Raw genomic sequence first — 25,932 nt, 5'->3', positions numbered from 1 at the left:
AGGCATATTGCTGTGGTTAGTAGCTTGAGTGAGAACCAAAAAATAAATGTAGTATTTTTCACCTTCAAACATTTTTTAGACCAATCACTGAGTTAAGAACTCTTGGGACAACCCAGTCCTCCAGAGGGAACCTTTCCTACTCCATTTAAAAATTAGCCTGGTCCCTTCTCTCTACACACTATAATTCTGGCCAAGTTGTAGAAAATATGCTGACTGTTTTTGGGTAGTAAGTATTTGAAAAAATCTCAAAATCATTAGGAAAAGTAAAGGTTATTTGAAATGTTTTGAGATGTTGAAGAAAAATTACAATTATGCCTGAGTCACTCGGATTCAAGAGTCACCTACCTTCCTACTATATCCCCATTAAGTAATTAGTTAATTAACCATTTCTTGTGTTCCTATCTTAGGCAAGGCAAATTATAAATGCAGATTTTGTTGAATATCTTCAAACTGCATTTATCTGTTAATTCAACAGCAATTTTTGAGTCTTTGAACCTTGTGTTCTGCTATGCAAAGCCAAAGAAGAGATCATCTCTGTACTCAAGACTAATTCATTAGTCTCATTACGTTAAAAATCTGGGACTACTCATTCTCAATGTTACAACTTGGTTATGTCAAAGATCCTCAGCTAGACAACCTTTTTTTTTTTTTTTTTCAATATGCCTTAGAAAGATTGTCTGTCAATTACCACAGTTTTGTTTTATTTCTTTCTTGGCCATGGAGATCAGATGACTGCAGTGCTGAGCTGTGCTGCCTCACTTTCCCCCTGGGTGTCACTATTAAGGAGGCTATGAACAAAAAATGTTTCAAAGAGGTCATATATTGTATTATGCATGCAGTTTCCTGGACATCTTCCAAATGGTATTTCCCAATACCACTGTTTGGTGAACAGAAGTTCTTTGAAATTACAGTTGAAAATAGTAAGTACTTACTATAAATCCCTACTTGTTGCTAAGAATGTTTTTTGTTCCTATTTTGTCTATCTCTGTAGGTACTAGATTTTGGACATTTTCAGGTCAAGTCTGCTATTGGGACAGGAGATTGCATTTATAAGTGCTAAGTATGGGCCAGACACTATCCTAAGTGTTTTATCTGTGTTTGTTTCTTAATCCATTGTCATAAAATTCCTTTGAATTTTGTTGTTCATATTTGTACATTGTTACTCATCTTACAAAAAAAAAATCAAAAAGGAAACAAAAAAGTAAAGAAAGCAACTAAAGCTGAGGTAGGTTAATTGACCCAAATTCAAACAGCATGTAATCAAAGGAGCCAAAGCATAGCCTTGCTACATGTCTTGTACCTGAACTCATATTTCAATCTCTCCTGCTATACCTTGGGCTCAGTACAAAGTCTCCTTAGTAGGAAATTATTAAAATGATGTATTGTTTCAGATAACATGTCTGGAGAAACCATTTCTAGGAAATTTGTACTTATGGAAAAAATACTAAGATTATACTAAATGGTAAATATTTTTGCTAAAATCCCAATATAAATATATGTGGAGAACTGTGGATGAGATAACCTTTAGAGAACTCTTACCTTGTTATAAGGTTGAAGCAGAGACATACACTGAGGTTAATATGTTATTATTAATAATCACAAGAGAAGGTAGGCATTGATAAAGTCACTAGCTAAAAATGCTAATAAAAACTATAAAATAGGGGGGTGGAGCAAGATGGCGGAGGAGTAGGAGACCTGGATTTCATCTGGTCTCAGGAATTCAGCTGGATAGGAATCAAACCATTCTGAACACCTACAAACTCAACAGGAGATCGAAGAAAAGAATAGCAACAACTCTCTAAACAGAAAAGCGACCACTTTCTGGAAGGTAGGACCTGCAGAGAAGTGAATCAGAGGCAATATTTGGGAGGATGGAGGCAGGGGAGTGGGCCTTTGTCGGCCGCTTCTGGCAAGTGATAGAGCCACGCGGAGCACAAAATCGGAACTTTTAGAAGTCGGCTCCACTGAGGGACGTCACTCCAGTGGCTAAGCGGGGGGTGGAACCCTCGTGGGACAGTGTGGTCTCAGGACCCTTGGGGTCACAGAAAGACCGGGGGTGCCTGAGTGTGGCAGAGCTCCCAGGTATCAGAGCAGGGAAGCCGGCTGCAGAGACGGAGCCGAGGCGCAGGCTCTCAGCTCAGGGTTGCCATAAACCATGATCCACGGCACAGTCGGGCCACTGCTCCTCCAGCAGGGACCCAACAAGCGGCAGATCCAGGGAGACTCCCCTTCCTCCCCCGGGAGGAGCGGCACGGGAGCGCACCGCAGGGATCTGCTGGGTTTGGAGACTCCACACCGAGTCGGGTGCCAGAGACAGAAACGCGTGGTCACAGGCCGGGTGAGCACGGAGTGCGGCCGGAGACGGGGGAGATGGGAGTGACTGACTGCTTTTCTCTGGGGGCTCACTGAGGAGTGGGGCCCCAAGTTCTCGGCTCCTCCGGGGCGGAGATTGGGAGGGCGCCATTTTCACTCTCCTCCTCCAAAGCTGAACGGAAAGCTTGCAGGGAACAAAAGCTCCCAAGAGCAAAACAAAAAAAACAGATGACTTAGCCCGGACCGGCAAGGGCGGGGCAGTTCCGCCTCCGGCAAAGACATTTGGGAACCATGGCAACAGGCCCCTCCCCCAGAAGATCAGCAAGAACAGCCAGCCAAGGCCAAGTTTACCGATCAATGAGAATGGCAGAACTCCAGCGCTAGGGGAATACTGCACATAGAATCCATGGCTTTTTACCATGATTCTTTAGTCTTTCAAAGTTAATTTTTTTAACTGTTTTTTTTTTAATTTTTCTTTTTCCCTTTTTCAACCAACATCTTATCAATCCCTTTTTTAAAAAACAGTTTTATTTTTCATTTTTAGAGTCATATTCCATCCCTTCATAGTAGTTACCCTTATTTTTGGCGTATATATATAAGTTGTTCTCTCTTTAAAATTTTAAGATACAGTTTCTTCTAACAGATCAAAATATACCCTAAATCCCTAGTGTATGGCTTTGTTCTAGTCTCCTGCCTGATCATATTCTCTCCCTTTTTTTTTCTTTTTTTAAAAATCCTCTTCTTTCTTTTTTCAAACAACTTATCAATTCCTTTTATAAAATTTTTTATAATTTTCATCTTTACAGTCATATTCCATCCCTTCATCATATCAACCCTTATTTTTGTACATATATAAGTTTTTTTTTTTTTTTAATTTTGGGAGGCACTTTCTTCTAAAAGACCAAAATACACCCAAAATCTAGTGTGTGGCACTGATCTATGCACCAGCCTGATCATATTTGATCATATTCTGTTTTTTTTGTTTTGTTCTGTTTTTGTTTTTATCTTTTACTTTCTTTTTTTTTTTTCTTTCTTTCCCTTTCTTTCCCCCCAGCTTCAGGTCTTTTCTGATTTGTTTAAAGTATATTTTCTGGGGACGTTGTTACCCTGTTAGCATTTTGTTCTCTCATTCATCTATTCGCCTCTGGACAAAATGACAAGACGGGAAAAATCACCTCAACAAAAAGAACAAGAGGTAGTACCGACTGCCAGGGACCTCCTCAATACGGACATTAGTACATTGTTGGATCTAGAGTTCAGAATCATCACTTTAAAGATACTAGCTGGGCTTGAAAAAAGCATGGAAGTTATGAGAGAAACCCTTTCTGGAGAAATAAAGAACTAAAATGTAACCAAGTCAAAATCAAAAAGGCTATTAATGAGGTGCAATAAAAAATGGGGGCACTAACTTCTAGGATAAATGAGGCAGAAGAGAGAATCAGTGATACAGAAGACCAAATGATGGAAAATCAAGAAGCTGAGAAAAGAGAGATAAACAACTACTGGATCACAAGGGCAGAATTTGAGAGATAAGTGATACCATAAGATGAAACAACATTAGAATAATTGGGATCCCAGAAGAAGAAGAAAGAGAGAGAGGGGCAGAAGGTATATTGGAGCAAATTATAGCAGAGAACTTCCCTAATTTGGGGAAGGAAACAGGCATCAAAATCCAGGAGACACAGAGAACCCCTCTCAAAATCAATAAAAATAGGTCAATACCCCGATATCTAATAGTAAAACTTACAAGTCTCAGAGACAAAGAGAAAATCCTGAGAGCAGCTCAGGAGAAGACATATGTAACCTACAATGGTAGAAACATTAGATTGGCAACAGACCTATCCACAGAGACCTGGTAGGCCAGAAAGGACTGGCATGATATATTCAGAGCACTAAACGAGAAAAATATGCAGCCAAGAATACTATATCCAGCTAGGCTGTCATTGAAAATAGAAGGAGAGATAAAAAGCTTCCAGGACAAACAAAAACTAAAGGAATTTGCAAACACGAAACCAGCCCTACAAGAAATATTGAAAGGGGTCCTCTAAGCAAAGAGAGAGCCTAATAGCAATATAGACCAGAAAGGAAACCAGACAATATACAGTAACAGTCACCTTACAGGCAATACAATGGCACTAAATTCATATCTTTCAATAGTTACCCTGAATGTAAATGGGCTAAATGCCCCAATCAAAAGACACAGGGTATCAGATTGGATAAAAAAAACAAGACCCATCGATATGCTGTCTGCAAGAGACTCATTTTAGACCCAAAGACACCCCCAGATTGAAAGTGAGGGGGTGGAAAACCATTTACCATGTTAATGGAGACCAAAAGAAAGCTGGGGTGGCAATCCTTATATCAGACAAATTAGACTTTAAACCAAAGACTCTAATAAGAGATGCGGAAGGACACTATATCCTACTTAAAGGGTCTATCCAACAAGAAGATCTAACAATTGTAAATATCTATGCCCCTAACATGGGAGCAGCCACTTATATAAGCCAATTAATAACAAAAGCAAAGAAACACATTGACAGCAATACAATAATAGTGGGGGACTTTAACACCCCCCTCACTGAAATGGACAGATCATCTAAGCAAAAGATCAACAAGGAAATAAAGACTTTAAATGACACACTGGACCAAATGGACTTCACAGACATATTCAGAACACTCCATCCCAAAGCAACGGAATACACATTCTTCTCTAGTGCTCATGGAACATTCTCCAGAATCGATCACATCCTAGGTCTCAACCAGTACCAAAAGATTGGGATCATTCCCTGCCTATTTTCAGACCACAATGCTTTGAAACTAGAACTCAATCACAAGAGGAAAGTCGGAAAGAACTCAATCAAGTACATGGAGGCTAAAGAGCATCCTACTAAAGAATGAATGGGTCAACCAGGAAATTAAAGAAGAATTAAAAAAATTCATGGAAACCAATGAAAATGAAAACACAACTGTTCAAAATCTTTGGGATGCAGCAAAGGCAGTTCTAAGAGGAAAGTATATAGCAATACAAGCCTTTCTCAAGAAACAAGAAAGGTCTCAAGTATACAACCTAACCCTATACCTAAAGGAGCTGGAGAAAGAACAGCAAATAAAGCCTAAACCCAGCAGGAGAAGTAATAAAGATCAGAGCAGAAATCAATGAAATAGAAACCAAAAGAACAGTAGAACAGATCAACGAAACTAGGAGCTGGTTCTTTGAAAGAATTAACAAGATTGATAAACCCCTGGCCAGACTAATCAAAAAGAAAAGAGAAATGACCCAAATCAACAAAATCATGAATGAAAGAGGAGAGATCACAACCAACACCAAGGAATACAATTATAAGAACATATTATGAGCAACTCTATGCCAGGAAATTAGATAACCTGGAAGAAATGGATGCATTCCTAGAGATGCATCAACTACCAAAATTGAACCAGGAAGAAATAGAAAACCTGAACAGACCTATAACCACTAGGAAAATTGAAGCAGTCATCAAAAATCTCCCAACAAACAAAAGCCCAGGGCCAGATGGCTTCCCAGGGGAGTTCTACCAAACATTTAAAGAAGAATTAATACCTATTCATCTGAAACTGTTCCAAAAAATAGAAATGGAAGGAAAACTTCCAAACTCGTTTTGTGAGGCCACCATTACCTTGATCCCAAAACCAGACAAAGACCCCATCAAAAAGGAGAATTACAGACCAATATCCTTGATGAACAGGGATACAAAAATTCTCACCAAAATCCTAGCCAATAGGATCCAACAGTACATTAAAAGGATTATTGACCACGACCAAGTGGGATTTATCCCTGGGCTGCAAGGTTGGTTCAACATCCGCAAATCAATCAACGTGATACAATACATTAACAAAAGAAAGAACAAGAATCATATGATCCTCTCAATAGATGCAGAAAAAGCATTTGACAAAGTACAGCATCCTTTCTTGATCAAAACTCTTCAGAGTATAGGCATAGAGGGTACATACCTCAATATCATAAAAGCCATCTATGAAAGACCTACAGCGAATATCATTCTCAATGGGGAAAAACTGAGAGCTTTCCCCCTAAGGTCAGGAACGTGGCAAGGATGTCCACTCTCACCACTGTTATTCAACATAGTATTAGAAGTCCTAGCCACAGCAATCAGACAACAAAAGGAAATTAAAGGCATCCAAATCAGCAAAGAAGAAGTCAAACTCTCACTCTTTGCAGATGATATGATACTCTATGTGGAAAACCCAAAGACTCCACCCCAAAACTGCTAGAACTCATACAGGAATTCAGTAAAGTGGCAGGATATAAAATCAATGCACAGAAATCAGTTGCATTCCTATACTCCAACAAGACAGAAGAAAGAGAAATTAAGGAGTCGATCCCATTTACAATTGCACCCAAAACCATAAGATACATAGGAATAAATCTAACCAAAGAGGCAAAGAATCTGTACTCAGAAAACTATAAAATACTTATGAAAGAAATTGAGGAAGACACAAAGAAATGGAAAAATGTTCCATGCTCATGGATTGGAAGAACAAATATTGTGAAGATGTCCATGCTACCTAGAGCAATCTACACATTCAATGCAATCCCCATCAAAATACCATCCGCTTTTTTCAAAGAAATGGAACAAATAATCCTAAAATTTGTATGGAACCAGAAAAGACCCTGAATAGCCAGAGGAATGTTGAAAAAGAAAAGCAAAGCTGGCGGCATCACAATTCCGGACTTCAAGCTCTATTACAAAGCTGTCATCATCAAGAGAGCATGGTACTGGCACAAAGACACACACATAGATCAATGGAACAGAATAGAGAGCCCAGAAATGGACCCTCAACTCTATGGTCAACTAATCTTTGACAAAGCAGGAAAGAATGTCCAATGGAAAAAAGACAGTCTCTTCAACAAATGGTGTTGGGAAAATTGGACAGCTACATGCAGAAGAATGAAACTGGACCATTTCCTTACACCACACACAAAAATAGACTCCAAGTGGTTGAAAGACCTCAATGTGAGACAGGCGTCCATCAAAATCCTAAAGGAGAACACAGGCAGCAACCTCTTCGACCTCAGCCGCAGCAACTTCTTCCTAGAAACATCACCAAAGGCTAGGGAAACAAGGGCAGAAATGAACTATTGGGACTTCATCAAGATAAAAAGCTTTTGCACAGCAAAAGAAACAGTCCACAAAACCAAAAGACAACCAACAGAAGGGGAGAAGATATTTGCAAATGACATATCAGATAAAGGGCCAGTATCCAAAATCTATAAAGAACTTATCAAACTCAACTCCCAGAGAACAAATAATCCAATCAAGAAATAGGCAGAAGACATGAACAGACATTTCTCCAAAGAAGACATCCAAATGGCCAACAGACACATGAAAAAGTGCTCAACATCGCTCGGCATCAGGGAAATCCAAATCAAAACCTCAGTGAGATACCACCTCACACCAGTCAGAATGGCTAAAATTAACAAGTCAGGAAACGACAGATGTTGGCGGGGATGTGGAGAAACGGGAACCCTCCTACACTGTTGGTGGGAATGCAAGCTGGTGTAGCCACTCTGGAAAACGGTATGGAGGTTCCTCAAAAAGTTGAAAATAGAGCTACCGTACGATCCAGCAATTGCACTACTGGGTATTTACCCCAAAGATACAAATGTAGGGATCCAAAGGGGTACGTGCACCCTGATGTTTATAGCAGCAATGTCCACAACAGCCAAACTATGGAAAGAGCCAAGATGTCCATCGACAGATGAATGGATAAAGAAGATGTGGTATATATATACAATGGAATATTATGCAGCCATCAAAAGGAATGAAATCTTGCCATTTGCAACAACGTGGATGGAACTGGAGGTTGTTATGCTGAGCGAAATAAGTCAATCATCGAAAGACATGTATCATATGAACTCACTGATATGAGGAATTCTTAATCTCAGGAAACAAACTGAGGGTTGCTGGAGTGGGGGGGTGGGGTGGGAGGGATGGGGTGGTTGGGTGATAGACATTACGGAGGGTACGTGCTATGGTGAGCGCTGTGAATTGTGCAAGACTGTTGAATCAGAGATCTGTACCTCTGAAACAAATAATACATTATATGTTAAGAAAAAAAAAGATAGCAGGAGGGGAAGAATGAAGGGGGGGATATTGGAGGGGGAGACGATCCAGGAGAGAGGATGGACTCAGAAAAACAAACTGAGGGTTCTAGAGGGGAGGGGGGTGGGAGGATGGGTTAGCCTGGTGATGGGTATTAAAGAGGGCATATTCTGCATGAGCACTGGGCATTATGCACAAACAATGAATCATGGAACACTACCTCAAAAACTAATGATGTAATGTATGGTGATTAACATAACAATAAAAAATTTAAAAAAACTATAAAATAATATTTACTGGATGCTTAGTATATGCTGTCTATGACATTTTGTCACCATTATCACTGGGGAGCACAGCCAGTCACATAATGATATCAGCAGGACTCAAACAGTTCTATCTAGCTTTGGAGTATATTCTCTCAACATTCTACTGTACCACCTTGAGACTATATGTGGGAACATCTTATGAGAGGTGAAGAACTGTAGGAATATAAGAGGAGTCAGGCTGCAAACCTATATACCTCATTTTCTGAGTAACAGCCAACTAGGTACTTCAGAATATTATGTGGATATACCCTCTTCCTATAAGGATTTCTCAACAAAATTCATCACCTAACTGGAGCCCAAAATCACTGCTCCTAGATGGAAAGGGAATAAAAAATATGCAGCTATAAAGTGAGCTCCTGACTCAGCAGAGAATAAATACCAGTTTGACAGACCCTTAACTTCTTTACAGCAGCGGAACATGACACTAGAGAGGAAAGGAAGTTTAAGGAGAGTAGGAGAAAGATCAACCTGATTTAGCATCACCATTTGTATTCCCTGTAAAGATTTTAAGGCCTGAGCCACACATCAGAAGGTCCAAGGGTCCTCATCGTCTATGGCTTGAAGTTTAATGCTATTGCCAAGAACCAACTGGCATCAGTAACTGTTACCTACAAAACTCTGATGGAAAGTGTGAACTAAGAGGCATTCATCCATTCAGAAGGACCATAATTTTATAAAAGGTAGTTAGCATTGGCAGGTGAGCCATAATATAGCTGACCTTCAATCATAAATCAAACAGCAGGTAGAAAACCACTGGACAATATATCTCCTGCCACCAGGTTGCCCATAAAATACAGCATACTTCCCTGGGCAATCACGGATGGGTAAAACAGCATGCTGTTTATATCATCCCTGAACCTCTGGGTTGGACTGAAATGAAAATCTTTGGTAATCTTTCCACCCAAAAAAGCTTTGCTCCTTGGGTATACTGACATGTCAGCATCTGTATTAATGCCACAGCTGCAGACCAACGTCTGAAACCACTCACTGCTCTAAAAAATAGAAGGCAGTATTCAGCAGAAATGGCTTCTCCAAAGCTCCAAATGAAATGGTCCAAGTTTAATGATCCAAAGAGAGAAACTGATTTGTTTCTTACCATATCAAAGGCAAAGAGATCATTTACAACTTGTAGTTTCTATGCCCTCATTCATCAAAGCTACACATCTCTGTTCCAGAGTTCATAATTTCAAAAGATGGGCTTCATTTCTTCATCAAATTTTGTTGCCCATGTACTATGTGCTAGTGCTGATGATACAAAGACAAATAAGACAACTCCCATCCAGCCATTTAGAGGCTTATAGGCAAGAAAATGAATGTTTGTAATAGTCATCTACTTGATTTTCAAGTCTGTACATCACATTCGGGCACCTAAACAAAGTATTCAGTTCTTTCTGGGAGCGGGGCAAGAAAAATCTTCATAGAGGAGGTAAGGTTTATCTGAGTATTATAAAATGTGGATGAGATTACCTCGTAGAAAAATGAGACATGAAAGTCATTCATCAGAGAAAGCTACCTGAGCAAGGGCAGATGCATAACGTGTTAGGGAAGCTGTCAGTAACTGCTATAGTTACAGATAGCCTGTGATGTGGGGGGTGTGAGATAATGCTAAAAAGAGGCTAGGGTCAAATCATGGAAAAGTTAGGCTCATTCATGCTAGGAGATTATAATTTACTAAGTCTGGGGTGGGAGCAGAGAACCTACATTTTCAAAAACACCCCCCCACACACACAACTAGCTAATACAGATGTAGAAGGTCTTTAAAGAGTTTTAGCAAGAAAGAAACATGATCTGATTTAGACTTTAGATAGATCATTCCAGTAATAGACTAGAATACAAATTTGAAGGGGTAAGGACTAAAACCAAGGAGCCCCCCTTAAGTAATCATTATATTGCTATACATTTGGGATGAGAAACTGATGTTTAGAAAGGTTAAGTGACTTCCCCAAATCAGTATAGCTGGTAACAGAGGCAGGCAGAATTTAAAACAAGGTCTTTCTCATTCTAAAATCTGGGCTCTTTCATTATAGTATGATGTACTTTACCCCATGGCTGAAAGGATGATAAAATTGCTAAGTTTTAAATCAAGGGGTTAGAAGCAAAGGAAATCAACTCTGGGCAGTTGAAACACTTAAAATAACAAACACGTGATCACAGGACACAGATACACACTGGTTGAAACTGGCTCTTTTGATGATTAGAATTCAATTCTCTAACCCTCCTTTAACTCAAGTGCTGCATGATTGAAACTCATCATATACCAGCGACAATTAGAAAAGTGGTAGGTATATTAAGCACATTGTCCTCTACTGGCTGCATTGTGATGTAAAATTTGACTCAAGAAAACAATAGCTATGACTAAAAATTACTAATAATTTAGGCTTTCACCGAACTAGGTTCTCAGTTTGCATAATCTCAAATAACTATCACAAGAACTTTATGAAGTATGTGATATTAATCCTAGTTTTCTTTCTTTTTTTTTTTTTTTCCAGCTACATTGAGGTATAAATGACAAATAAAAGTTCTGGCATAAAATGTGGTGACTTGATATACATATAAATTGTGAAATAATTACCACAATCAAGCTAAGCACTTCTATCACCTTACATAGTTACCTTTTTGTGGGTGTGTAGTAAGAATACTTAGTATTTACTCTCTTAGCAGATATTAAGTATACAATATAGTAGTATTAACTATAGTCACCATGCCCTGCATTAGATCCCAGAACTTACTCATCTTATAACTGAAAGTTTGTACTTTTTAACTAACATCTCCCCATTTCCTCCACTCCTCAGGCCCTGGTAACCACCGTTCTACTCTCAGCTGCTTCTGTGAGTTTAACTTTTTTTTTTTTTTTTAAGATTTTCCATGTAAGGGAAATAATACAGTTGTCTTTCTGTGTCTGGCTTATTTTACTTAGCATCATGTCCTCCAAATTCATCCATATTGTCACAAACGGCAGGATTTCCTTCTTTTTTATAACTGAATGAGATTCCACTGTGTGTGTGCATATGTGTGTATGTGTGTGTGAGCATACATGTATCTCACGTTTTCTTTATCCATTCAACTGTTGATGGACACTTAGGTGTTTCCATGTCTTTCCAATTGTGAATAATGCTTCAGTGAATATGGGAGTGTAGATATCTCTTCAAGATACTGATTTTATTTCCTGTGGATATATACCCACAAATGGGATTGCTAGATCACATGGCTATTTTTCAATTTAAGAAACAAAAGTCCAGAGAGGTTCAGTAACACTCAAACCACATAGCAACAGTTGGAAGTAAACCTCCGTCTGTCTGACTCTGAAGCCTCTTCTTTCTATTTTTTCATAATCATTCCATTTTACAACAGTCTAGTTGTGGGCCATTGCCCACCTAGTCTCACCTATAGAGTCTCGGCCATTTTAATGACCTCTCAGTGACTATGGTGCCAGATTATTTATACTCGAATGTTCTTTGAAGCTTTTATGTTTGTCACACATTGGGATACTTTTCTGTTCATTCTATTTTATTTTTCCATTAATATTAAAGAGGAAGTAAGGGCAGTAGAATACACCACCTATAATATATAATAGATATGTCCCTAGGAGCATGTGGAAAGGGAAAAAAGATATGCCCTTTCTAAACTAACCATGCAAAGGTCCTCATCAGAAGGGTTTACCAATTACAAGTCCAGAGGGTAAGACTAGTTTTCCTTGGCTAAATTGTTAATTCCTAGAATTAGAATTATAACTTCCCAAACTCTGAGACCTGTAACAGATTTCACCCTTGGTGCCATTGTGTTTAATCCCTTCATCCAACGAGTGTATTTTGAACACCTATTATGACCACACCCTGGGAATGGCACAGCGAATAAACCAGAGACTCTGCCGCTAAGGAGTTTCATTCGAGTAACTGCTTGGCCCAGGAATAGCAGCAAGAAGGCAACTATCATACCTTATTGTGGGCATGGTTACAGAGGGCATAGGGAACATGTATTTTCCACTTTTAACCCAGGTTACAGTCTTGCTGAAGAGAGAGAACTGATGTCACTTGATTTTCTATTCCTTGTGCTTTATAGAGCCAGAGACACATAAGTTATTCCATGAATATTTGTTGGATGAAAGAATGACCTAGAGAGACGTGTGTCTATTTTGGCCTGGATGACTCTGCCACCATCCAGCACACCACTTTTTAGGAAAATCTGGCCCAAAGGGAATTATGTGTCAGTGTGTGGGGTCTTGTGGAGGGAAAATAACCTGAACTATTTATGCAAAGGGCCTATCTTTCCCTGAAGGCCCCTATATCTTCAACGTCCCAATGGCCTTATTCTCAAAGACAAACACAGGAGACCCTTTGGGACAGGAGACACAGATTCAGAGAACAATGAATGCCCGTCAAAATGGAAGTGTTCTTTTCTTCAACCATTCCACCTCTATTGATCATTTGCCAAACATGGTGCTGGGCACCGAGCAATCTACCAGTGACCAGGACAATTTGTCTTTGAGGACCTTACAAGCTAGTGGGAGAGAAATAATCATAATAGCTAACATGTATTGAGTGCTCATCATTTGAAATTCATCAAACATCTAAGGAATCCTGTAAGGTAGATGATATTATCTAACCATGTTACTTGGTGAGAAACCTCAAGTAGATGGGATACTTTGCCCAAAGTCACACACAGCTATGCATGGCACAGCCAGGACCACAATTTATAGATAGGTAACACCATAACCCATGTGCTTAACTAGGATTACACAGCTGCCCACCACAGATACCTCTGGGCAGATGCTTTTGAGGGCCAGTAGAGCCAAGTTGTCAAAAGCGAGAATGCCTGGGTTCAAGCCTTGCCTCTGTATTTAGTCTGGGTATGTATTTAGTCTGTGTCTTTTTCTTTCCTCACAAACATGGGTAATAACAGTACCTTACTCAGAACATTGTTAAGAATACTGTGAATTAATGAAATACTCAAAATATTTAGATACTCAGTAAATGTTAGCCCTGTTCATTAGGGCAATGACTTTTCATTCCTCTGAAACAGGTTCTGGTGACAGCCCTGTTGATAGGGATAAAAAACAGAATGGAGAAGATGTTTTCTTTCCTGCATATCTCAGGGGCTGAGTTGTTAACCTTCCTAAATCTGAAAGGAGCATCAGACTCAGTCTATCTTCATGCATAGAAGGAGTTAGGGAGAGAGGCAATTAGTGCTGTCCCCACCGTTTTATGCCTTAAATCTGTCCTTCCCACCTAAAAACCACTAAAAACAAATCTTCCCACTAAATTTACTCCATGTTTGGCTTTCTCTCTCAGTAACATGGACTCCAATAACTAAGAACACACCTGGGCAGATACACATTGTCAGAGGAAAGGCCAAAGTTTACTAAGCACCTCATCGGATCAAGCGTTTTTACCAAACCAACCAACCAACCAACTTGGGCATACTCAATTCACACTAGGGCTTTTAAAATTTCCAGAGACATCAGATCATTTTTAAAGAATTCTAATTTAGCTTTTTTATAGATTATTGCTAAGGATGACTTTTTAAAAATTCTGAGCTTTCATTTGTTTCCTGGTGTGATACACTGAGTTTTCACTTCTTGGTGGGACTAAACAATAATAGACAACCTAAAGCATGTAATAGTGACACAAATTAACAAATTTCATTCAGGAAGCTGAATAGAGACTTTAAAACATAGGCAGAAATAGAAAAATCTCTAGAATCTTCAGACTGAGGAAATTAGGCGGCCCATCATGAATGCTCTGAGAGAAGAAAAATGTGTAAGAGTGCATGTGTGCACATGTGTGTTCATGTTTACACATGCATGGTGTAGGTATACATGTGCAATCATGCATACACACATGGATATATCCACATACTGGAGTCAGACTTGGTCAGAGAGCCCTTGTATATGTTAAAGAGGGGGAGGAGCTAAATCACAGTAATCGCCAATTGTGCTTGTCAGTCATGAGGTCATAACAGATCTGAATTAATTAGATGGGAATTTTGGGGGGCAATTATCATACCTGTTATCTTTTATTTGTCATTTACTAGGCTACCACTCACTATATATAAGTGACTTAAAATTCTCTTTAAAACCCTGAGAAATAGCAATTAAATTTTTCATTTTACAGAAAAGGAAAATGAGTCTCAGGTTGAAAACAGGATTTGAATGTAGATTTCAATGGCTCCAAAGCTTCACTTTTTCTACAAAACCCCAGTGGTCTCTGTTCTCTTAAGATTATCAGTTGTGGTGCTTAGAAATTCCTCTGGCAATAAGCTCACATAGGATTAATATGTAGGAGAGAAAAATATTTTTTAATTAGGTGTGTTATATCTGATAAGTAATAGATAAAGACTTAAAGGTAGACATAATCATCAAATATGCTTTGAAAAGTCAGCAGCTTTTCATGAAGGCTGTTGTAATACACCTATGATCTACAGCTCGCCTTGAGCACTAGCTTCCAATTACCCAGTCTGGTATTTCTATCTATTTTTTAAAATATATCTCCACTAGTCCCTCTCTTCCAACAAAGGCACTCAATAAATATTTGTTGAATGAATGTTGAAGGAGGGTAGAAAAAAATAATTCAAGGGTCATGGAATGATCTCATGAATTTTACAGTTTTATTTCATTGATCTTTTTGAAAAATACTCTCATAGAAGCAACATAAATGGCATTGGATTCAAATGAATGAGATTTGATATTCTGTGAAGAAACAAAGCAATGAATCCCAGGATAGTATAATTTGTGTTTTCTCAAATTGATCCCAAGGAAGGAGCCTTATTGTATATTGTATTAGTTAGAATAATGCTAGCTGCTATAAACAATACATCCCAAATTTCATTAAATTAACCCAATGAAAGTTTATTCCTCACTTGTGCAGGAGTCTAACACTTCTGTTCCTGTTTGGTGTGCAGTTTTCCTCCATGGAGTAGTTCAAGGATCCAGTCCCTACAGTCTTATAGCTTTGCATCCAAAAGGGCTTCAGAGCCAGATAGGGAGGAAGAGGGTGGGGAAAAGGATAAACCTGCTTCTTTAAAACCCTGGATCAGAGCAATACACATCCTTTTCATTCACATACCACTAGACAAATACACATCATGGCCAGGCCACACAAGGAAAGTTGAAAAAATATAATCCCTGATAGGGAAAATTCCTGCCCCCCCCACTCCCCAAAAATAACCCCACCCTATAGAAGGGGAAATACTACTTTCTGGTAGACTCTGCCATTCCTACATTCCCTACATATGCGTAGACTCCCAAGGGAGAATGGAATTTACCACCTATTCCAAGAACTGTATTAGATTCATCTCATATATTATTTTACTTAATCTCCCTGAAAGCTCTATGAATTATTATCCTGACTTAGCAGAAGCATAATTTGAGTCAAGGGGAGAGAGATGACTAGCCCAAGGTGATGTAGCTGGTTGGTTTGAAAGAACATTGATTTAAATCTAGCACAGTCTGATTACAAAGCACATCCTCTATCCACTGAACCAAAAGTAAATCATATTTGTGTTATATGATTATGTTCCTCTGCCCAAAGCTGACAGTCTAGGAATGGACGCCTGATCAAATATGGGCCAGTAATACTTTCTTCTCCCTTTAGATGTGCTTTGCTTTGTTTAAACTGGATATGAGAGTGGTAAGAGCCACAATATGACACCTGGAATTTTCCAGAGGCCATTTACCTCAATCTGGAGAGGAAACTATTTGTCTTTTTTTTAAAGTAACAGCTTTATTGTTTTATAATTCACATACCATAAATTTCATATTTTAAAGTACACAATTCAGGGGGTTTTGGTAGATTCAGAGTTATACAACTATCACCACTAATTTTAGAATATTTTTATCACCCCAAAATGAAACCCTGTACTCATTAGCAGTCCCTTTCTTTTCCTGTAAACCACTAATATACTTTCTATGATTTAGCCTATTCTAGACACTTCATATAAGTGGAATCATATGAGTAAGCCAATCTTTAGTGTAAGTGACTAAAGCTGGCAAAGAGAGAGAAGATAAGAAATAGGTGGGGAATATATATATAACTATACATACACATATATGTAATATATTCTTATAATATATATATTCTTATAATATATATTATATATTCTTGTGTTCTCCTCTAGGATTTTGATGGACTCCTGTCTCACATTTAGGTCTTCCATCCATTTTGAGTCTATTTTTGTGTATGGTGTAAAAAAATGATCTAGTTTCATTCTTCTGCATGTGGCTGTCCAATTTTCCCAGCACCATTTATTGAAAAGACTGTCTTTTTTCCATTGGATATTCTTTCCTGCTTTGTCGAAGATGAGTTGACCATAGAGTTGAGGGTCCATTTCTGGGCTCTCTATTCTGTTCCATTGATCTATGTGTCTGTTTTTGTGCCAGTACCATGCTGTCTTGATGATCATATCATCATATCAAGCTTGGAGTCAGATATTTCTAAATCCATTCTGTTTTGCTAATCCTTTCACCTAGAGAAATCCTGACTATGCTTTAAGATCAAACTCATGTGCCACTCCCTCTCTGAGGCTTTTGACCTTGCCACTACCCGAGGCAGAGTTAATCCCATCCTCTTTTCCTATAGGAATATAGTCATACTTTTGGCATAGTATTGAACACATCAATAGATTTCATGCATCATCCCTCATGAGATTATAGCTTCTATGACAGTAGGCTAGAACTCAGCACAGCATCTAGTAAATGGTGGATGTCCAAGAATTTTTTGTTGAATCTAAGAAATGCATGAAGGAACAGTGACTCGCACCTAGTAACAGCACACAAATATTTGTTAAGTTCAATTAAATTAGGTTATCACAAAGGACATATTAATTAGTTAGGGCTGAAAATTTATTCTCATTAAAAAAAAAAAGTCAGACCTTGAAAAATCAGAGAGAGACTTGCCCAAGGAAACATATGAAAGAAATGATACACTTGAGTCCATAGAGGAAATGTACCTTCTGATTTCTAGTTTAGTGCCTTTTCCATTTCAACATGCTACCTCAAAAATTTTTAAAAAGAAAAAAGCTCAAATGCAAAAGAGAAAACTTAGAATCAGATTAATGGTTGATTGATATGGTACCTTCTTTGGGTCATTTATCATTAAATGAGGTCAACTGGTTGCTTTTAGAATTACCACTGCTTTCATAGCTTTTCCCTCTTCTGGCCCCTCTACCTTAAAGTCTCTTAGAATAGGTGAAGATGGGTATTTCTTGTGCAAAGCCTCACAGCTTTGAGGAAAAAGCCTGTCCTGGTTTCATGCTGGTCATTAAGTGGATGTTGTGATTTGACCAAAGTGTGTAGCTAATCAGAATAGGTCAAGGACTAGAAACCACATCTCTATCCTCCCAAGACAGTGCTCTTTCTCTAACTGACATACAATAGCCATTGTAAGGTGATAGATGCACCCATATAACTAAATGGCAGTCTTTTGTAAAAATTAAAGAAGAAATAGGTTAAAAAATGTAAATACAGTATTAAGGAGGGCACTTGTTGTGATGAGCACTGGGTGTTATATGTAAGTGATGAATCACTAAATTCTATCCCTGAAACTAATATTATACTATATATTAACTAACTGGAATTTAAATAAAAACTTGAAACAAAGAATGTAAGTAGTTTCAAATGCCAGGAATTTTATTTTTGCTCTTTACCTCTATGATTGGTAGAAATTCCTATAGCTCTATTGCTCTTACAATAATTTGTTTCAAGTTGGAGGCCTTTAGGTTTGATCAAGTTCGCAGAAACTCTTTGGTCTATAGATTTCTGAAGTAATTCAGGGCCAAATTTCCAACTATTTGTCCAAAGTTCCAGTACTTTGAAAAATGCTATCTGATCTTGGCATTCATTTTCCATCATAAAGTTGATGTTTTCAACTTGAATTTTTTTATTAAATACTTTCACAGAAGAAGCAAAGAGTGTTCCCCACCAAGTTGCTTATAAATAAAGTGTCTCATTAATCATCACCATTCCCTTGTTACAGTGAGAAAGTGAAAAATATGGCTGATGACTAACTGGAGAAAAGGAAATGAAAGCCTTTATGGATACCACTATGCATAGGTATTTCAATACAACTATATCATTTAATCCACACACTAATATAAGATGAATATAATTATCTTTTAACTATGAAAAACTGAGGCTCATAGAACTTAAATGACTTTTGCCCTTCATATGTCCAAAAAATTAGAGACTAGGGAACTTTCTACTCTATCACAATGAAAGCTTATTTTATAATGTAAGACAAGGAACAAAGACAACATAAAGAATCTCACCATAATAAGTCTATTCTTTAGAGTTATTCTCTAGTTGTAATTTTCCAGTATTTTTCTAGAAGTGAACTTCATGAACAATAATTCCTCTAATTGTTTGTCCTATGCCATTCATTCAAACAATATTGAGTGCCTTACTATGTGCCAGCACTGTAGGGAAAATGAAAAGACAATGTATGATGAAAAGGAATCTTCTGATGTGAATACAATCTCAGATGCTGTCAGAAATGCTAGGGGAAAACTGTATCCTAGCCCATTCCCTCCTAAAAATTTATGCCAGAATATTGATTCTGACAAAGCCCATATTATCACTGTTGACAAGACAAATTTGAGAGTAAGACAAAATGAACCATGTTTTAAAGACATCTGATGTCTAATGTATTTTTAAAATTAGAACAAAACATGCCTCAAACTTTATTAGTGATAATAACTTGGCAACTTATTGCCAAATGTCAACTGAAAATGCATTCACCCATTCATCCTTTCATCCAACTAACCATAATTTAACTGCTAATAACAATAACTACCAATTCTTTCTAGTTTCCTATGCATCAGACATTGTTCTAAATGCTTAACTATATCACCTCCTAGAATTCCCATAAGTCTCACAGGTAAGTACTGTTATTATCTCCATTTTAGAGATAACAGAGGGTTAAGCAAGTTACCTAAGATCACACATTGTCAAAAATTGAGGCAGTTTGGTTCCAGGATGCTTTAAACTGCTATACCACCCTGGAGGGGACCAAGATGGTGGAGGAGTAGGAGACCTAAATTTCATCTGGTCCCAGGAATTCAGCTAGATAGGGATCAAACCATTCTGAACACCTACAAACTCAACAGGAGATCAAAGAAAAGAATAGCAGCAACTCTCTGAACAGACAATTGACCACATTCTGGAAGGTAGGACATACAGAGAAGTGAATCCCAGGCGATATCCGGGAGGATAGATGGCGGGGGAAGGGGCCTCCATCAGCCGTTACCCACAAGTGATAGAGCAGCAGAGCACAAAATCAGAACTTTTAGAAGTCTGCTCCACTGAGGGACGTCGCTCCAGTGGCTAAGCGGAGGGTTGAACCCTCACTGGGACAGTGTGGTCTCAGGACCCTCGGGGTCACAGAAAGACCTGGGGTGCCTGAGTGCGGCAGAAATCCCAGGTATCGGAGTGGGGAAGCCAGCTGCAGAGACAGAGCTGAGATGCGGGCTCTCAGCTTGGGGTTGCCATAAACTGTGATCTGCGGCACAGTTGGGTCACTGCTCTTCCAGCAGGGACCCAACAAGTGGCAGATCCAGGGAGACTCCCCTTCCTCCCCCGGGAGGAGCGGTGCGGGAACACACCGCAGGAATTTGCTGGGTTTGGAGACTCCACAGCAAGTCGGGTGCCAGAGATAGAAATGCTTGGTCACAGGCCGGGTGAGCACAGAGTGTGGCTGGAGACCAGAGAGACGGGAGTGACTGACTGCTTTTCTCTGGGGGCTCACTGAGGAGTGGGGTCCCAAGTTCTCGGCTCCTCCGGGGTGGAGATTGGGAGGCCATCATTTTCACTCTCGTCCTCCAAAGCTGTATGGAAAGCTTGCAGGGAACAAAAGCTCCTGAGAACAAACCCGAGCAGATTCCTTAGCCCAGACCCAGCAAGGGCAGGGCAATTCCGCCTCCAGCAAAGACATTTGGGAACCACAGCAACAGACCCGCCCCCAGAAGATCAGCAAGAACAGCCAGCCAAGACCAAGTTTACCGATCAATGAGAACAGCAGAACTCCAGCGCTAGGGGAATACTGCACATAGAATTCATGGCTTTTTTCCCATGATTCTTCAGTCATTCAAATTTTTTTTTTTTGAATTTTTCTTTTTCCCTTTTTCAACCAACATCTTATCAATCCCTTTTTTTTTTAAGATTTTATTTATTTGACAGAGAGAGACACAGTGAGAGAGCGAACACAAGCAGGGAGAGTGGGAGGGGGAGAAGCAGGCTTCCCGCAGAGCAGGGAGCCTGATGCGGGGCTCGATCCCAGAACCCTGGGATCATGACCGGAGCTGAAGGCAGACACTTAACGACTGAGCCACCCAGGCGCCTCAATTATCAATCCCTTTTTTAAGTTGTTCTCTCCTTAAAATTTTGGGATACAGTTTCTGCTAACAGACCAAAATATACCCTAAATCTCCAGTGTATGGCTTTGTTCTAGTCTCCTGCCTGATCACATTCTCTCCCTTTTTTTTTTTTTAAATCCTCTTCTTTCTTTTTTCAACCAACTTTTTATCTTATCAATTCCTTTTATAAAATTTTTTATAATTTTCATCTTTACAGTCATATTCCACCCCTTCATCATATTAACCCTTATTTTTGCACATATATAAGTTTTTCTTTCTTTAAAATTTTGAGAGGCACTTTCTTCTAAAAGACCAAAATATGCCCAAAATCTAGTGTGTGGCACTGTTCTATGCACCAGCCTGATCATATTTGATCATATTCTGTTTTTCTTTGTTTTGTCTGTTTTTATCATTTTCTTCTTCTTCTTTTTTCTTTTTTCTTTCTTTCCCCTTCTTTTCCCCTGGATTCAGGTCTCTTCTGATTTGTTTAGTGTATATTTTTCTGGGGATGTTGTTACCCTCTTAGCATTTTGTTCTCTCATTCATCTATTCTCTGGACAAAATGACAAGATGGAAAAACTCACCTCAAAAAAAAAGAACAAGAGGCAGTACCGACTGCCAGGGACCTAATCAATACGGACATTAGTAGATGTTGGAACTAGAGTTCAGAATGATAATTTTATAGATACTAGCTGGGCTTGAAAAAAAACATGGAAGATATTAGAGAAACCCTTTCTGAAGAAATAAAAGAACTAAAATCTAACCAAGTCGAAATCAAAAACGCTATTAATGGGGTGCAATAAAAAATGGAGGCTCTAACTGCTAGGATAAATGAGGCAGAATTAGTGATATAGAAGATCAAATGATGGAAAATAAAGAAGCTGAGAAAAGAGAGATAAACAACTACTGGATCACGAGGGTAGAATTCGAGAGATAAGCGATACCATAAGATGAAACAACATTAGAATAATTGGGATCCCAGAAGAAGAAGAAAGAGAGAGAGGGGCAGAAGGTATATTGGAGCAAATTATAGCAGAGAACTTCCCTAATTTGGGGAAGAAAACAGGCATCAAAATCCAGGACACAGAGAACCCCCCCTTAAAATCAATAAAAATAGGTCAATACACTGACATCTAATAGTAAAACTTACAAGTCTCAGAGACAAAGAGAAAATCTTGAAAGCAGCTCAGGAGAAGAGATCTGTAACCTACAATTGTAGAAACATTAGATTGGCAACAGACCTATCCACAGAGACCTGGCAGGCCAGAAAGGACTGGCATGATATATTCAGAGCACTAAACGAGAAAAATATGCAGCCAAGAATACTATATCCAGCTAGGCTGTCATTGAAAATAGAAGGAGAGATAAAAAGCTTCCAGGACAAACAAAAACTAAAAGAATTTGCAAACACGAAACCAGCCCTACAAGAAATATTGAAGGGGATCCTCTAAGCAAAGAGAGAACCTAAAAGTAACATAGACCAGAAAGGAACACAGACAATATACAGTAACAGTCATCTTACAGGCAATACAATGGCACTAAATTCATATCTTTCAATAGTTACCCTGAATGTAAATGGGCTAAATGCCCCAATCAAAAGACACAGGCTATCAGATTGGATTAAAAAACAAGACCCATCGATATGCTGTCTGCAAGAGACTCATTTTAGACCCAAAGACACCCCCAGATTGAAAGTGAGGGGGTGGAAAACCATTTACCATGCTAATGGACACCAAAAGAAAGCTGGGGTGGCAATCCTTATATCAGACAAATTAGATTTTAAACCAAAGACTGTAATAAGAGATGAGGAAGGACACTATATCCTACTTAAAGGGTCTATCCAACAAGAAGATCTAACAATTGTAAATAGCTATGCCTCTAACATGGGAGCAGCCAATTATATAAGGCAATTAATAACAAAACCAAAGAAACACATCGACAAAAATACAATAATAGTGGGGGACTTTAACACCCCCCCCCTCACTGAAATGGACAGATCATCTAAGCAAAAGATCAACAAGGAAATAAAGACTTTAAATAACACACTGGACCAAATGGACTTCACAGATATATTCAGAACATTCCATCCCAAAGCAACAGAATACACATTCTTCTCGAGTGCCCATGGAACATTCTTCAGAATAGATCACATCCTAGGTCACAAACCAGGTCTCAACTGGTACCAAAAGATTGGGATCATTCCCTGCCTGTTTTCAGACCACAATGCTTTGAAACTAGAACTCAATCACAAGAGGAAAGTCGGAAAGAACTCAATCAAGTACATGGAGGCTAAAGAGCATCCTACTAAAGAATGAATGGGTCAACCAGGAAATTAAAGAAGAATTAAAAAAAATTCATGGAAACCAATGATAATGAAAACAAAACTGTTCAAAATCTTTGGGATGCAGCAAAGGCAGTCCTAAGAGGAAAGTGGATAGCAATACAAGCCTTTCTCAAGAAACAAGAAAGGTCTCAAGTACACAACCTAACCCTACACCTAAAGGAGCTAGAGAAAGAACAGCAAATAAAGCCTAAACCCAGCAGGAGAAGTAATAAAGATCAGAGCAGAAATCAATGAAATAGAAACCAAAAGAACAGTAGAACAGATCAACGAAACTAGGAGCTGGTTCTTTGAAAGAATTAACAAGATTGATAAACCCCTGGCCAGACTAATCAAAAAGAAAAGAGAAATGACCCAAATCAACAAAATCATGAATGAAAGAGGAGAGATCACAACCAACACCAAGGAATACAATTATAAGAACATATTATGAGCAACTCTATGCCAGGAAATTAGATAACCTGGAAGAAATGGATGCATTCCTAGAGATGTATCAACTACCAAAATTGAACCAGGAAGAAATAGAAAACCTGAACAGACCTATAACCACTAGGGAAATTGAAGCAGTCATCAAAAATCTCCCAACAAACAAAAGCCCAGGGCCAGATGGCTTCCCAGGGGAGTTCTACCAAAGATTTAAAGAAGAATTAATACCTATTCATCTGAAACTGTTCCAAAAAATAGAAATGGAAGGAAAACTTCCAAACTCGTTTTGTGAGGCCACCATTACCTTGATCCCAAAACCAGACAAAGACCCCATCAAAAAGGAGAATTACAGACCAATATCCTTGATGAACAGGGATACAAAAATTCTCACCAAAATACTAGCCAATAGGATCCAACAGTACATTAAAAGGATTATTGACCACGACCAAGTGGGATTTATCCCTGGGCTGCAAGGTTGGTTCAACATCCGCAAATCAATCAACGTGATACAATACATTAACAAAAGAAAGAACAAGAATCATATGATCCTCTCAATAGATGCAGAAAAAGCGTTTGACAAAGTACAGCATCCTTTCTTGATCAAAACTCTTCAGAGTATAGGCATAGAGGGTACATACCTCAATATCATAAAAGCCATCTATGAAAAACCTACAGCGAATATCATTCTCAATGGGGAAAAACTGAGAGCTTTCCCCCTAAGGTCAGGAACGTGGCAAGGATGTCCACTCTCACCACTGTTATTCAACATAGTATTAGAAGTCCTAGCCACAGCAATCAGACAACAAAAGGAAATTAAAGGCATCCAAATCAGCAAAGAAGAAGTCAAACTCTCACTCTTTGCAGATGATATGATACTCTATGTGGAAAACCCAAAGACTCCACCCCAAAACTGCTAGAACTCATACAGGAATTCAGTAAAGTGGCAGGATATAAAATCAATGCACAGAAATCAGTAGCATTCCTATACACCAACAACAAGACAGAAGAAAGAGAAATTAAGGAGTCGATCCCATTCACAATTGCCCCCAAAACCATAAGATACATAGGAATAAATCTAACCAAAGAGGCAAAGGATCTGTACTCAGAAAACTATAAAATACTTATGAAAGAAATTGAGGAAGACACAAAGAAATGGAAAAACATTCCATGCTCATGGATTGGAAGAACAAATATTGTGAAGATGTCCATGCTACCTAGAGCAATCTACATATTCAATGCAACCCCCATGAAAATACCATCCACTTTTTTCAAAGAAATGGAACAAATAATCCTAAAAGTTGTATGGAACCAGAAAAGACCCCGAAAGCCAGAGGAATGTTGAAAAAGAAAAGCAAAGCTGGCGGAATCACAATTCCGGACTTCAAGCTCTATTACAAAGCTGTCATCATCAAGACAGTATGGTACTGGCACAAAACACACACATAAGTCAATGGAACAGAATAGAGAGCCCAGAAATGGACCCTCAACTCTATGGTCAACTAATCTTCAACAGAGCAGGAAAGAATGTCCAATGGAAAAAAGACAGTCTCTTCAACAAATGGTGTTGGGAAAATTGGACAGCCACATGCAGAAGAATGAAACTGGACCATTTCCTTACACCACACACAAAAATAGACTCCAAGTGGTTGAAAGACCTCAATGTGAGACAGGAGTCCATCAAAATCCTAAAGGAGAACACAGGCAGCAACCTCTTCGACCTCAGCCACAGCAACTTCTTCCTAGAAACATCACCAAAGGCAAGGGAAGCAAGGGCAAAAATGAACTATTGGGACTTCATCAAGATAAAAAGCTTTTGCACAGCAAAAGAAACAGTCCACAAAACCAAAAGACAACCGACTGAATGGAAGAAGATATTTGCAAATGACATATCAGATAAAGGGCTAGTATCCAAAATCTATAAAGAACTTATCAAACTCAACACCCAGAGAACAAATAATCCAGTCAAGAAATGGGCAGAAGACATGAACAGACATTTCTCCAGAGAAGACATCCAAATGGCCAACAGACACATGAAAAAGTGCTCAACATCGCTCGGCATCAGGGAAATCCAAATCAAAACCTCAAT

General features: G+C 38.8%; 1 protein-coding gene and 1 long non-coding RNA gene across 11 annotated transcripts in view; one reads left to right on the top strand and one right to left on the bottom strand.

The window, feature by feature from the left end:
* Positions 1–25,932, bottom strand: part of LOC118546233 (uncharacterized) — a 567,633-nt gene that overhangs the window by 63,791 nt on the left and 477,910 nt on the right. The window lies entirely within an intron of this gene.
* Positions 871–18,719, top strand: LOC118546235 (uncharacterized). Its single transcript, XR_004922498.2, has 3 exons — positions 871–920; positions 11,530–11,565; positions 18,706–18,719. It is a non-coding gene; the product is annotated as an uncharacterized LOC118546235 (long non-coding RNA).

Source organism: Halichoerus grypus, chromosome 5 (assembly GCF_964656455.1).
Source record: "Halichoerus grypus chromosome 5, mHalGry1.hap1.1, whole genome shotgun sequence".
NCBI classification, from domain to species: domain Eukaryota; kingdom Metazoa; phylum Chordata; class Mammalia; order Carnivora; family Phocidae; genus Halichoerus; species Halichoerus grypus.
Note: the sequence above shows the minus strand (reverse complement) of the source record. Positions and strands in the feature narration are given on the sequence as shown.